Below are 12,099 nucleotides of genomic sequence, written 5' to 3' on the forward strand. Positions count from 1 at the left end.
TCAAAACACGATGACGTCGAGGGCGGAGCAATGAATGACATCGCACACCCATTACTACGCGCACTGATCACCTGATCGACGCGACACTGAGCCAGACTACAGCGGGCTACTGCAACATCAGTACAGGACCGGCCTCTGCCGTCAAAGCAGAAGTGGAGTGGAGCAGAGTCCTGCGCGACTACAGCAGCTCCACTGTCGCTGCACGATGGCTTTTTTTTACAATCTTACGGGGTCGGGAAGCTGCGCAGATAACAGAAACTGATTTCTCCAGCAAACTACCGCGATGTTAAGAGGCCAGGCGCAATAAAAACAACAACGGTGGCAACACACACTCCCATCTCTGTAAAAGAAAAAAAAACATAAAGTAAATGCAAGAAGGGGAGACTAACATGAAAGAAAATGGCGGAAGGCTGTCATAAAAAACTACCTGAAGCAGGGAAGGGGAGGGGGAGGGGATGAAAAAGGAAAGGGTGAGGGGAAGGAAGGGGGGGGGAGGGAAAACAGGGGGGAGAAGGAAGGAGAGGGGGAGGGGGGGTTCCAGCCACACACACACACACTCTCATTCTCACACACACTCACACACAGCCACACTCTATGTCAAACAAACCCACACACACGCACATGCACATCAGTCTCTCTAACAAAGTCACTCACACACACTCTCTCTCAAACCTCTCAAACATACACACTACGATGAAAACCTTGCTAGCGCCTGTTTCATTGGTCTCCGAAACAGGCCTTTTTTACTAGTCATTAATAATTGATGAAGGAACAACCCTCAGTCAAAAATCCACATTGATTGTATACGTCCAGATATTTATCACAGATTGCGGAATGCCTGAACCAGTACATTTATTTCTTGATTTGATTGAATTATCAGATGTAACAGCGAAAGGAATTTTCAGCTCTTTGCTTCATAATCTCAATTCTATTGGTATGACAGAGGAATACATGCAGGATGATTTAGTTTCTGTTGCTTGTGATGGAGCAAATGTAATGTTGGGGGCTTGTGGTGGAGTTAAGAAATTGCTAAAAGACAAATTTCCTTCAGTTCTTGTATGGCATTGTGCTAATCACAGATTAGAATTGTCAGTCCATGATCCTGTAAGGGAAAATTATGTTCTTACCGTGATAATTTTCTTTCCTTTAGTCATAGCATATGCCAGCCATTACAGATGGGTTGTGTCCATCAACCAGCAGAGGGAGATAGAGAGCACACTTTTTCAGTGCCTCATACCAGCTTGCTCCACTGCCTCTCCTTCAGTAATTGAAGCTTCCAAAGCAGTATGGCAAACCGCAATGGGAATAACATGAGCTTTCCTCACAGCGAACGATGGCCCTACAACAAAGGGCATTAACTCAGAATGGAGGGAATGAAACATCCTCCCGGAGGGCATAAACTCATCCTCCACTGAGACAAACTGGAGGGAATAAACTCATCCTCCGGAGGGAATAAACTCATCCTCCAAAACATGAAACTGGAGGGAATTAAGTCATCCTCCTTTAATTGAACAAGAATCCTGAAGACTGTTTTCCGACTTTCTCCAAGGACGGAATCTCCAGGAAACATGAACAGAACCTGAAATAGATTACAGCAGATAGCAATCAGACAGGGAGGGATCATGGCTGCATCTGCTATGACTAAAGGAAAGAAAATTATCACAGTAAGAACCTAATTTTCCCTTCCTTGTCATCAAGCAGATGCAGCCATTACAGATGGGATGTATCAAAGCAATCCATAGATAGGGCGGGAACAAGCCACACCACGCGCCAGCACTTGAGCTCCAAAATGTGCGTCCCTCCTGGCAGCCACATCCAGCCTGTAATGCCGGGCAAAAGAGAGCTTAGAAGCCTATGTGGCTGCACTACAAATCTCTTGAAGAGAGAGTGCTCCAGTTTCAGCCCAAGAAGAGGAAATTCCTCTAGTGGAATGCGCCTTAAAGGCATCAGGCGGAGGCCGGCCGGCAAGCAAATAAGCTGAAAAGATAGATTCTTTAAGCCAGCGGGCAATAGTGGCTTTAGACGCTGGAGACCCCTCTGCGAGGCCCTGATAGCAAAACAAACAGATGATCAGAGGTCCTGAAAGAGTTAGTAACTCGCAGATACTGCAGCAGAGTCCTGCACACGTTCAACAGGTGCAATTGCCCAAAAGAGTCTGGAAACATCCTCCTCTACAAGGAGGCAAGAAAATAGGTTGGTTTAGGTGAAACGCTGAAAACCACCTTGGGCAAGAAGGAAGGTACGGTCCGAACCGTGACCCCGGACTCCAAAAACTGCAGAAAAGGGTCTCTACGGACAGCGCCTGGAGCTCTGACACCCGTCTCGCCGAAGTAATGGCCACTAAAAAGACGGCCTTCAGTGTCAAATCTTTCTCTGAAGCACGCCGAAGCGCTTCAAAGGGAGCACCCTGAAGGGCTTTCAGCACTAGCCCCAGGTTCCACGCTGGACAAGGTGCACGCATGGGAGGACGGAGCCGAAGCACCCCTCTAAGAAACCGTGCCACATCTGGATGAACAGCTAAAGACACGCCTTCACCTTGCCACGCAGGGAGGCCAATGCTGCCACTTGCACCCACAGGGAATTATAGGCCAAGCCTTTTTGTACACCATCCTGCAAAAAGTCCAGAATCGGCGAGACAGGAGCCCGCAGGGGTGTGATCTCTTTAGAAGCACACCAGACTTCAAACTGGCGCCAAATCCTGGCATAAGCCACGGAAGTGAACGCTTGCGGGCTTGCAGGAGAGTGGTAATTACTTATTGGAATAGCCTTTGTCTCTCAATTGCACCCTCTCAATCGCCAGGCCATAAGACCAAATCGGCCGGCGTCCTCCATGGTCACCGGACCCTGTGACAACAGGTTGGGAACCAGAGGTAACTGAAGGGGATCCTCTACGAGCATCTGTCGGAGGTCCCCATACCAAGGCCTCCTGGGCCAATCCGGGGCGATGAGAACCACTTCTCCTGGATGCTGCCAAATCCGCAGGAGCACTCGCCCTATCAAGGGCCACGGAGGGAACACATACAGTAGGCCCGGAGGCCAGGGTTGAGCCAAGGCATCCACCCCGCCGAGCGAGGATCTCTCCATCTGCTGAAGAAGCACGGGACTTTGGCATTGGTGCTTGTCGCCATTAGATCCATCACGGGCTTGTCCTACTTGGCACATATCTGCAGGAATACTTTGTCTGCAAGTTCCCACTTCCGCTGGATCGATCTGATGCCTGCTTAGATAATCGGCTTGCACGTTGCTCTGACCTGCAATGTGAGCTGCCGACAGAAACTGTAGATGCAGCTCGGCCCAGTGGCAAATTTGTTCAGTCTGCACGGCTAGAGCTCTGCACTGAGTGCCGCCTTGTCGATTTATGTAGGCCATTGCTGTTGTTTGTCCGACATCACTCTGACAGCCAATCCTTCCAGGGTCACTTGAAAGGCCAGAAGCGCCTGAAAACACCGCTTTCAACTCTAGGCGGTTGATGGACCACTCCGACTCCTCGGGTGTCCATAGACCCTGGGCATGCTTCCCCTTGCAATGTGCGCCCCAGCCTTTTAGGCTGGCATCTGTCACCACTAGGCACCAATCGGGGAGCGCCAGCAGCATTCCTCGCCGCAGCATGCTGTCTGAGAGCCACAACTCCATGCTGAGTCGGGCCGCAGGGAGCCAAGAGAGTCTGCATTGATAACCCTGAGATACTGGAGACCATCTTTGGAGTAGAGCATACTGTAGAGGTCTCAGGTGCGCTCTCGCCCAGGGCACCAGTTCCATGGTGGCCGTCATCGATCCAAGCAGCTGGACAATGTCCCAAGCTCGCGGGCGGGGCATCCTCAGGAGCAGACGGACCTGATTCTGAAGCTTGCACCGCCTTTGCTCGGGTAGGTACACATACCCCGAGGCTGTGTCAAACCTGGCCCCAAAATATTCTAGAGACTGCGAGGGGGGTCAGGTGACTTTTGGCCAAATTGACGACCCAGCCCAGAGATTGAATTACTGAGACCACTCTGGCTGTGACATGCTGACTCTCTGCAGCAGAGTTTGCTCGAATGAGCCAGTTGTCCAGGTATGGGTGAACCTGAATACCCTCTCGCCTTAGAAAGGCAGCTACTACCACCATAACCTTCGAAAAGGTGCGGGGAGCTGTGGCGAGGCCAAAAGGCAAGCCCCAATACTGGAAATGCTTTCTCATCACCGCAAACCTCAGAAACTTCTGGTGCGGGGGCCAAATTGGAATGTGCAAGTAAGCTTCTTTGGTCCAGAGACATGAGAAACTCTCCTGGCTGTACCGCCGCAATGACGGAGCACAGGGTTTCCATGTGAAAATGCCGCACTCTCAGGGACTTGTTTAATTCTTTTAAGTCCAGAATAGGGCGAAAAGACCCTCCTTTTCGCGGCACCACAAAGTAGATGGAGTAGCGGCCGCAGCCGAGTGTTCGGCGGGAGGTACCGGGGACACGGCCCCTATCTGAATCAGACCTTGCAAAGTCTCCTCTACTGCCGCCCGTTTGGCGGCAGAACCGCATCTGGACTCCACAAACACGTCTCTTACAGGGGCGTGGAATTCTATTCTGTAACTGTCTCTGATCAGGTCCAAGACCCACTGATCTGAGGAAATGTTGGCCCACTCCTCGGCAAAGAGGGAAAGACGTCCTCCGATGACAGGACTCGAGAGAGGGCCGGCGCACCATCATTGAGAGGGTCACCCCTGAACTCCAGGCCTTGAGCCAGCGGCTGCGGAACGTTTGTCCGAGCGAAAGGAGTTCCTCTGCTGAAAACGGACACGAGAAGTGAACCCAGCAGAATGCCCGGGCAGTACCTTCGAGCTTCACGGAAGCGAGGTCTGTAAGAGGAGTGGACCGCCGCACCCTTAGAGGAAGGCCGAGGCCTATCTTCGGGCAAGCGCTGGGGTTTAGCCTCACCCAGGCCCTTCACAATTTTCTCCAACTCCTCACCAAACAGGAGAAGGCCTTGAAAGGGCAACTTCACCAACCTTTGCTTAGAGGCCATGTCCACCGCCCAATGCCGTAGCCAAAGAAGACGGCGAGCCGCCACTGCTACTGCCATGTGTTTAGCCGAAGCTCAGACAATATCATAAAGGGCGTCAGCAAGAAAGGACAAGGGCCGACTCCATCCGCAGAGCCACATCTAAAAAGGGCTCCGCTCCATCATCAGGCTGTTCCACTGCCTGTTGCAATCAAGCCAGGCAGGCTCTAGCAGCATAACAACTGCATGCAGACGCCCGAATAGTGAGACCTGCAAGTTCAAATACCGTTTAAAGTGCTGATTCCAGTCTACGGTCTTGAATATCCTTCAGGACAACACCTCCTTCAACAGGGAGGGGTAGTTCTCTTTGTCACAGCTGTGACTAGGGCATCCACTTTAGGCATAGCAAAGCGAGCCATATGCTCCTCACTTCAGAGGGTATAATTGCCCCATAGCCCTGGAAACTTTCAATGGTCCCTCGGGGTCAGCCCATTGAGCCGAAATAAGCTCTTGGATGGAGTCATGCAAAGGAAAGGCTCAAGCAGACTTTTTGGTACTAGCCATCCTAGGATTCACAGAGGAGGCTGAGCCACTGTCAGGGTCCTCAATAGAGAGAGCCTGCAGGGTATCAGAAATAAGCGCTGGCAGCTCATCACGGTGGAAAATCTCACCGCGGAGGGATCGTCTAGATCCTGAGTCACTTCTGCACCAGACTCTGGCTCCTCAGACCATGAAGGCCTGCCAGAGTCCTCCGAATCCTCACAGCCCGACCACGGGGGGGGGGGGGGGGGGGGGGGGGGGGGGGGGGGGGAAATGGAGGTGCAGCACTCTCTGAAGGGGAATGAGCCCTTCTGTGCTTCATATTCTGCAATTATCAGGAAATAACACCTCAGAGGGCATACCCAGGCTAGAATCCACCGGGGGGGGGGGGGGGCATTAGAAGAGGCCCCTGCAGGGCTTTATGGGAGAGCTCTTTTAAAACATGTATGCTTTATGCATTAATAAGACAAAATCAGGGGAGAAAAAACTCACCCTGGGCAACCGGATCTCTGCCGAGGCTAGTAGCTCTCATATCAGCCTCACTCCGAGGCCTCCCCCCGGGCTCAGGACTCTCCGTCTCAGCGGAGGTCGCGCCATGTGGTAAATTCAAAATGGTGTCCGCTGCCAGCTCAGAGCGAGAAGAATCGTCGCTCGCCATGCGCGGGCCAGCTCTAATGTCTGTACAGCACGATTACAGAGCCCCGCTGCTGATCTGCGCTTGCCACACTTGGAACAGCGTTTTACATTCTCTGCAGCCATCGCCGAAAACGGCGGTAAAATTCAAAATGGCGGTTTCGCGCCAAAATCGCCCCAATCGTGGGCCCACCCCGGAGGAGTCATAATATCACAGCTCCGGTCCCACAGAAAAAGGCAAGGAAAAACCTCTGTTCCTTTTTTTTTTAAACGCTGTGAGGAAAGCAGAGGTAAATAGAAACTCCGGAGGCTCAGGTGAGTGGGAAAGGCAGGGAAAGGGCGAACCTATGTGCCTGCATCCACTGTTGGTGGGGAAGGACAGGGAAAGCTAAGCAATGTGTCCACATCCACGGAGGTATGGGTAAGGCAGGGAAAGGGCGAACCTATGTGCCTTTAAAGTGAAGCTGCTATAGCCTCCAACACCCCGGCTAACAACTGGCAAGCGAGGAGCCACCTCCAGGCAGATTTTTGATGGAGCTCGAAGATGCTACAACCACTCTGCTAGGGAGATAGAGATTACTGAAGGAGAGGCAGTGGAGCAAGCTGGTATGAGGCACTGAAAAAAGTGTGCTCTCTATCTCCCTCTGCTGGTTGATGGACACAACCCATCTGTAATGGCTGCATCTGCTTGATGACAAGGAAAAGCTGTTTCAGGAATAAATAGATTCAAATCATTCATTGATAAGCTCAGTGGCGTACCAAGGGGGGGCGGGGGGGGGGGGGGCGGTCCGCCCCAGGTGTCAGTGGTGGGGGGGTGATCCGCTTCACTCCCGCTGCTCCCACCCTACCTTTAAAAAAAAAATTTTAAGCATCGTTGCAGGCAGCGCCTCGCGTCTGCCCTGCAGAAGTAAATCTCTTCGCTTCGAAGTTCGTCGTCGTCGGGCCTCACTATGTCCCGCCCTCCTATGAGGAAACTTCCTATGTCCGCAAGGGCGGGACATAGTGAGGCCCGACGACGACGAACTTCGAAGCGAAGAGATTTACTTCTGCAGGGCAGACGCGAGGCGCTGCCTGCAACGACGCTTCAAAATAATTTTTTTAAAGGTAGGGTGGGAGCAGGAGAGTCGGGTCGGGGTCCTCAGATGGGAGAGGGGTATTGTGGGGGTTCTCACATGGGGAGGGGAGGGGGTTTTATATGGAGAAGGGGACTGAGTGGGGAGGGGGGTCTCAGATGGGAGAGGGGTGTTGTAGGGTTCTTACATGGGGAGGGGAGGGGGTTTTATATGGGAGAAGGGGACTGGGGTGGGGAGGGGGTTCTCAGATGGGAGAGGGGTGTTCTGGAGGTTCTTAGATGGGGAGGGGGTTTTCAGATGGGAGAAGGGGACTGGAGTGGGGAGGGGGTTTCCAGATGGGAGAAGGGGACTGGGGTGGGGAGGGGAGGGGGTTCTCAGATGGGAGAGGGGTGTTCTGGGGGTTCTTAGATGGGGAGGGGGTTTTCAGATGGGAGAAGGGGACTGGAGTGGGGAGGGGGTTTCCAGATGGGAGAAGGGGAACTGGGGTGGGGAGAAGGGGACTGGCTGGGGAGGAGGTTCTCAAATGGGAGAGGAGAGGGGTGTTCTGGGGGTTCTCAGATGGGAGAAGGAGTGGGGAGGGGTTCTCAGATGGGAGAAGGGGTGGGGAGGGGTTCTCAGATGGGAGGAGAGAAGGGGTTCTCAGATGGGAGGAGGGGGCTCTCAAATGGGAGAAGGGGGCTGGAACTGGGGTCTGAGAAGGGGTCATGATGGAAAATGGGGCATGCCTGGGTCAGGTGGGAGAATGGGTCGGGCTGAAAAGGGGGGCAAGGCATGTGGATGAAGGTGGCTGAAACTGGGGGCTGAAGGAGGGTAGGTGGGATAAGGGGGCTAGTACTGGGACTGGGGGCTGAAAGGCAGCAGGGGCTGAAATTGTGGGGACTGGTGGCTGAAAAGGAGACAGGGAGAAGTGGCTGGGGCTGAAGCTCAGGACTGGTGACAGAAAAGGGCTGGGGTTGAAAACTGGGGGCTAAAAAGGGGACAGGGAGAAGTGGCTGGGGGCTAAAGCTCGGGACTGGTGGGAGACAAGGACTGGGGCTGAAACTGGGGACTGTGGGATAGTGGGGCTGGAACTAGGGGCTGGAAAAAAGGGGGCAGAGAGGGGACAGATCCTGGATGGAAGGGGGAGTGAGAGGGAGGGCAGACCCTAGATGGATGGGAGAGGGAGGGCAAATGGTGGGATTGAGCGGACAGAGAGAAAGGGCAGACAGTGGATGGAAGCGATAGAAAGGGCAGAAAGTGAATGGAAGGGGGAGAGAGAGAGGGCAGATGTAGATGGCAGAGAGAGAAGAAAGACAGGTGCTGGATGGAAGGAAGACAGTGAAAAGAAGATGAGGAAAGCAGAAACCAGAGACAACAAACTGTAAATAAAATATATATTTTTATTTTTTTGCTTTAGGATAAAGTAGTATTGTAGCTGTGTTAATGTTTATAATAGAACATGTAAACAAGGTAATCTTTTTATTGGACTAATTTTAATACATTTTGGCTAACTTTCGGAGAACAAAACCCCCTTCCTCAGGTCCGGATAGGATATTGTAACAACACTATACTGTATTGACCTGAGGAAGGATGTTTTGGCCTCTGAAAGCTAAATGTATTAGTCCAATAAAATGGTATTATTTTATTTTCTAGATTTGTTTATTTCTATTTGTTAATTTGTAAAGTGGTGATTGGTACTTGTTAGTTTTTTCAAATTTACATCTGCTGTCTTTATGTTTTGCACAGTACTAGGGGACATTTCTGTTTCTGTGGTGTTTGCATTGTATGCAGAGTCTGGCATCTTGGGGGTTCAGTTTAATTTTTGTCTAAATAGAAAGTTTATTATTGCTTATTCTATAGTGGATTAGGGTGTATCTGTGTTTGTGAAAAAGACATGGCTTTCGGTTGGCATTGACTGTGCAAGATGGACGATCTGTGTTATTCTGCCTGGTTTTGTTTTACAGTAGGTGAATTGATGTTCTAGTGCTCACTGTAGTGTTTAAGATGCTTTCCTTTTCCTTGTGTGACTTGCTTATGGTATGCTAGAATTGCTCTATAGGTCCTGAGTGTTTTGTATTCTCGGCATGCCTAGTACTAGATTTTGGAGGGGGGGGGGGTGTTAAAAAATGACCGGCCCCGGGTGTCAACTACCCTAGGTACGCCACTGGATAAGCTATATGTGCTGTACCATGCTTCGCCGAAAATGTAGAGAATTACAATTGTGTGCAAAAACACTAGATATTCAGCTTTTGAAAATTGGTCGGATTTTAAGCACTCGCTGGGTAGCGTCCAGTTTTCGATCTGTTTCTGCAGTATGGCAGGACTATGAAGCACTGGTACTTCATTTTGAAGAAGCTAAGAAGGATTTTACCAGAGACAGTAAAGACAGAAGCATGTATGATGGTCTACAAAGGAAAATTACATCTGTAGAATTTGTGTTAGACTTAGGATTAATGTGTGATGCACTTCAAGAACTATCTGAACTAAGCCTAGATCTACAAGAATGTAATATGGATCTGTACAAAGCAAACAACAAATTAAAAGTCTCATTCAAATTTTGAAGAGAGAAAACAAAATCCTGGACCTTACTACAAAACATCAATTACTGCTGCCAGTAGTCTCGTATTCAAAGGGCCTGCCCTCCACCAAAAAGATAGGAAAGACGACCCTCCAATCTGTCCAGATGCATTTTATGAAAACCTGAAAATCTTTATAGCAAAGAGACTGCTTGACGATGAAGAAGCTGATCTACCTAAATGGGCCAAAGTGCTTGATCCCAAACAGTGGCCAGAGGACATCCAGAAGCATTTAACATTTGGTGAAACAGAAATAAGAAACTTATCCAAAAGGTTCCACCTGAATGAAAGGGAGATGATTCATGGATTCCGAGAATATCTGAATGAAAAAACAATTCCAGACAAATTGTTGCCTTTAAAGCTTACTCTTGACACCATTCCAATTTCCTCAAGTGAGTGTGAGCGAGGTTTTTCACAGATGAACCTTATTGTGACTACATCGAGATCTTCTTTGTTGGTAACCACAATATCAGCACTGATGTTCATCAAAATAGTTGGGCCTCCTCTAACTCAGTTTGATCCAACAAAATACATTCAGTCTTGGATGCTTTGTGGACATCGTTCTGCAATAGACACAAGAAGCAAGCAATGAAATCGAGACACTGAACCTATTCCTGGTATGACGCAGATTTGGAGCTTCATGTGGAAAAGCAATTATTAATATTTTACTTTCAGAATTTACAATTTTAAAAATACATGGTTGACATATTCAATAATATGAGTAGTGGACAAAACAAGAAGAATTTCTCACAACCTCAAGAGAGTATCAGAATGCCAACATGGACTTTAAACAAGTTAGGCACGATTTATACCCTAGATTTGGATTTACGGCTGACATCATATTCAAGGCATCTAAAAATGGCTATATAAAAGAGGCTGCTTGTTGATTAAAAAAAGGAAAAAAAAGATCTGTCATCTACCTAAATGGACCCTGGTGGTAGATGCACAGATGAACTTTATTGTGATTCTAAGATCCCTAGCCTTTGCTATTAAACACATGTGTATAAGATAACTGGAGACTTCTTGAGTTGAGGACATGAACCTCAAGTAGCAACTTATCGTGAAGGATTATGCCTATCTGTGGCTAGACATGCAAAACCTGGTCACCTGCAGTAATGATGTTCATCGAAAAATCATTGGGCGAGTTTGCAGTAGACACCAAAAGCCAACAAGCTGCAGTAGACACACTATGACACAAACCAGACTAGCAAAATTCAGACATTGAACCACCTGAATCAACTCATGGTGTTGCTCAGATGTAGAGCTTCTTCTGAACATGGCCAAAGGTATGTGTATTCAAAATTACTCTGGATTTATATGTAGTCATTTCAGTTCCATGTTTCCCCTTTATGCCTGCCCTATATGATGGGATATATTGACCTATGTATCCAGCAGCATAAAATAATTTGTGGTCACTAATCCATGTTCTGTGTATATATGACTGAGGTACAGTGTTCTTCTGATATATAGTTTCTGTGTGGAAAATCCTGTGTGTTATGTTTTATCAGTATGAGATGTATTGGTATTCTAGGGACTGGTGTAATATTCTCAAAGATGCTTTTTTATATGCTCTATGGCTGGTAAAGGGTGTGTGGCTGCTGTAGGGGTGTGGCCAATGTAGGGCAGAGCTATATGCAGGGGCGGAGCATTTATAGTAGCCCCACCCCTAAGGTTGCCCTGTATGAGTACCGGTACCTTTTTTCTTACAAAAAAAGCACTGCTCCCGTCTCACATGCTGAAACCTCCTCCGCAGGGACTCCAGGTCCCTGTGAACACCGAATCTTCTACAAGATATATGTTTGTACAGCAGGAGTCAGGGGATGGGCCTTCTTGCCTTCAGCACACAAATTCATTTGGCAATCAAATAGCACAGGCGCACAGCACTGATTTTTTTTTTTTTTTTTTTGGGGGGGGGGGGGGGGGGACATTCCATTGGTACAGGTGATGTCATAGAGGTGGCCATGAGGCCAGAGAGTACCATTTGTATGCATTATTGTAGGTATGTGGGAATGGTTTTCCTTTCTAGTACATAGATTTTATTAATGATTGTGCATGTACACATATTACTCATTATCCTTGAATGCAGACTCAAGTTAGTGCTTACATTGATGACAGAGCTCTTATAAGTGTAGCTACAGGAGGGGGACCTGATAGCCATGGGGGGGGGGGGGGGGGGAAGCAAACACTTACCTTTCCAGCCTGTCCCTGATGTGGGACCAGGCTGTCATAGACTCTATTCTAGGGGGCAGGTGGTGGTGGTGGAGGAAGAGCCTGTGGCGGTGCCTGAGGCACAGCTGCATGAGCAGCAGGCACTCGGCCTCAGTATA

This window comes from Microcaecilia unicolor, chromosome 11 (genome assembly GCF_901765095.1).
Source record: "Microcaecilia unicolor chromosome 11, aMicUni1.1, whole genome shotgun sequence".
Classification (NCBI taxonomy): domain Eukaryota; kingdom Metazoa; phylum Chordata; class Amphibia; order Gymnophiona; family Siphonopidae; genus Microcaecilia; species Microcaecilia unicolor.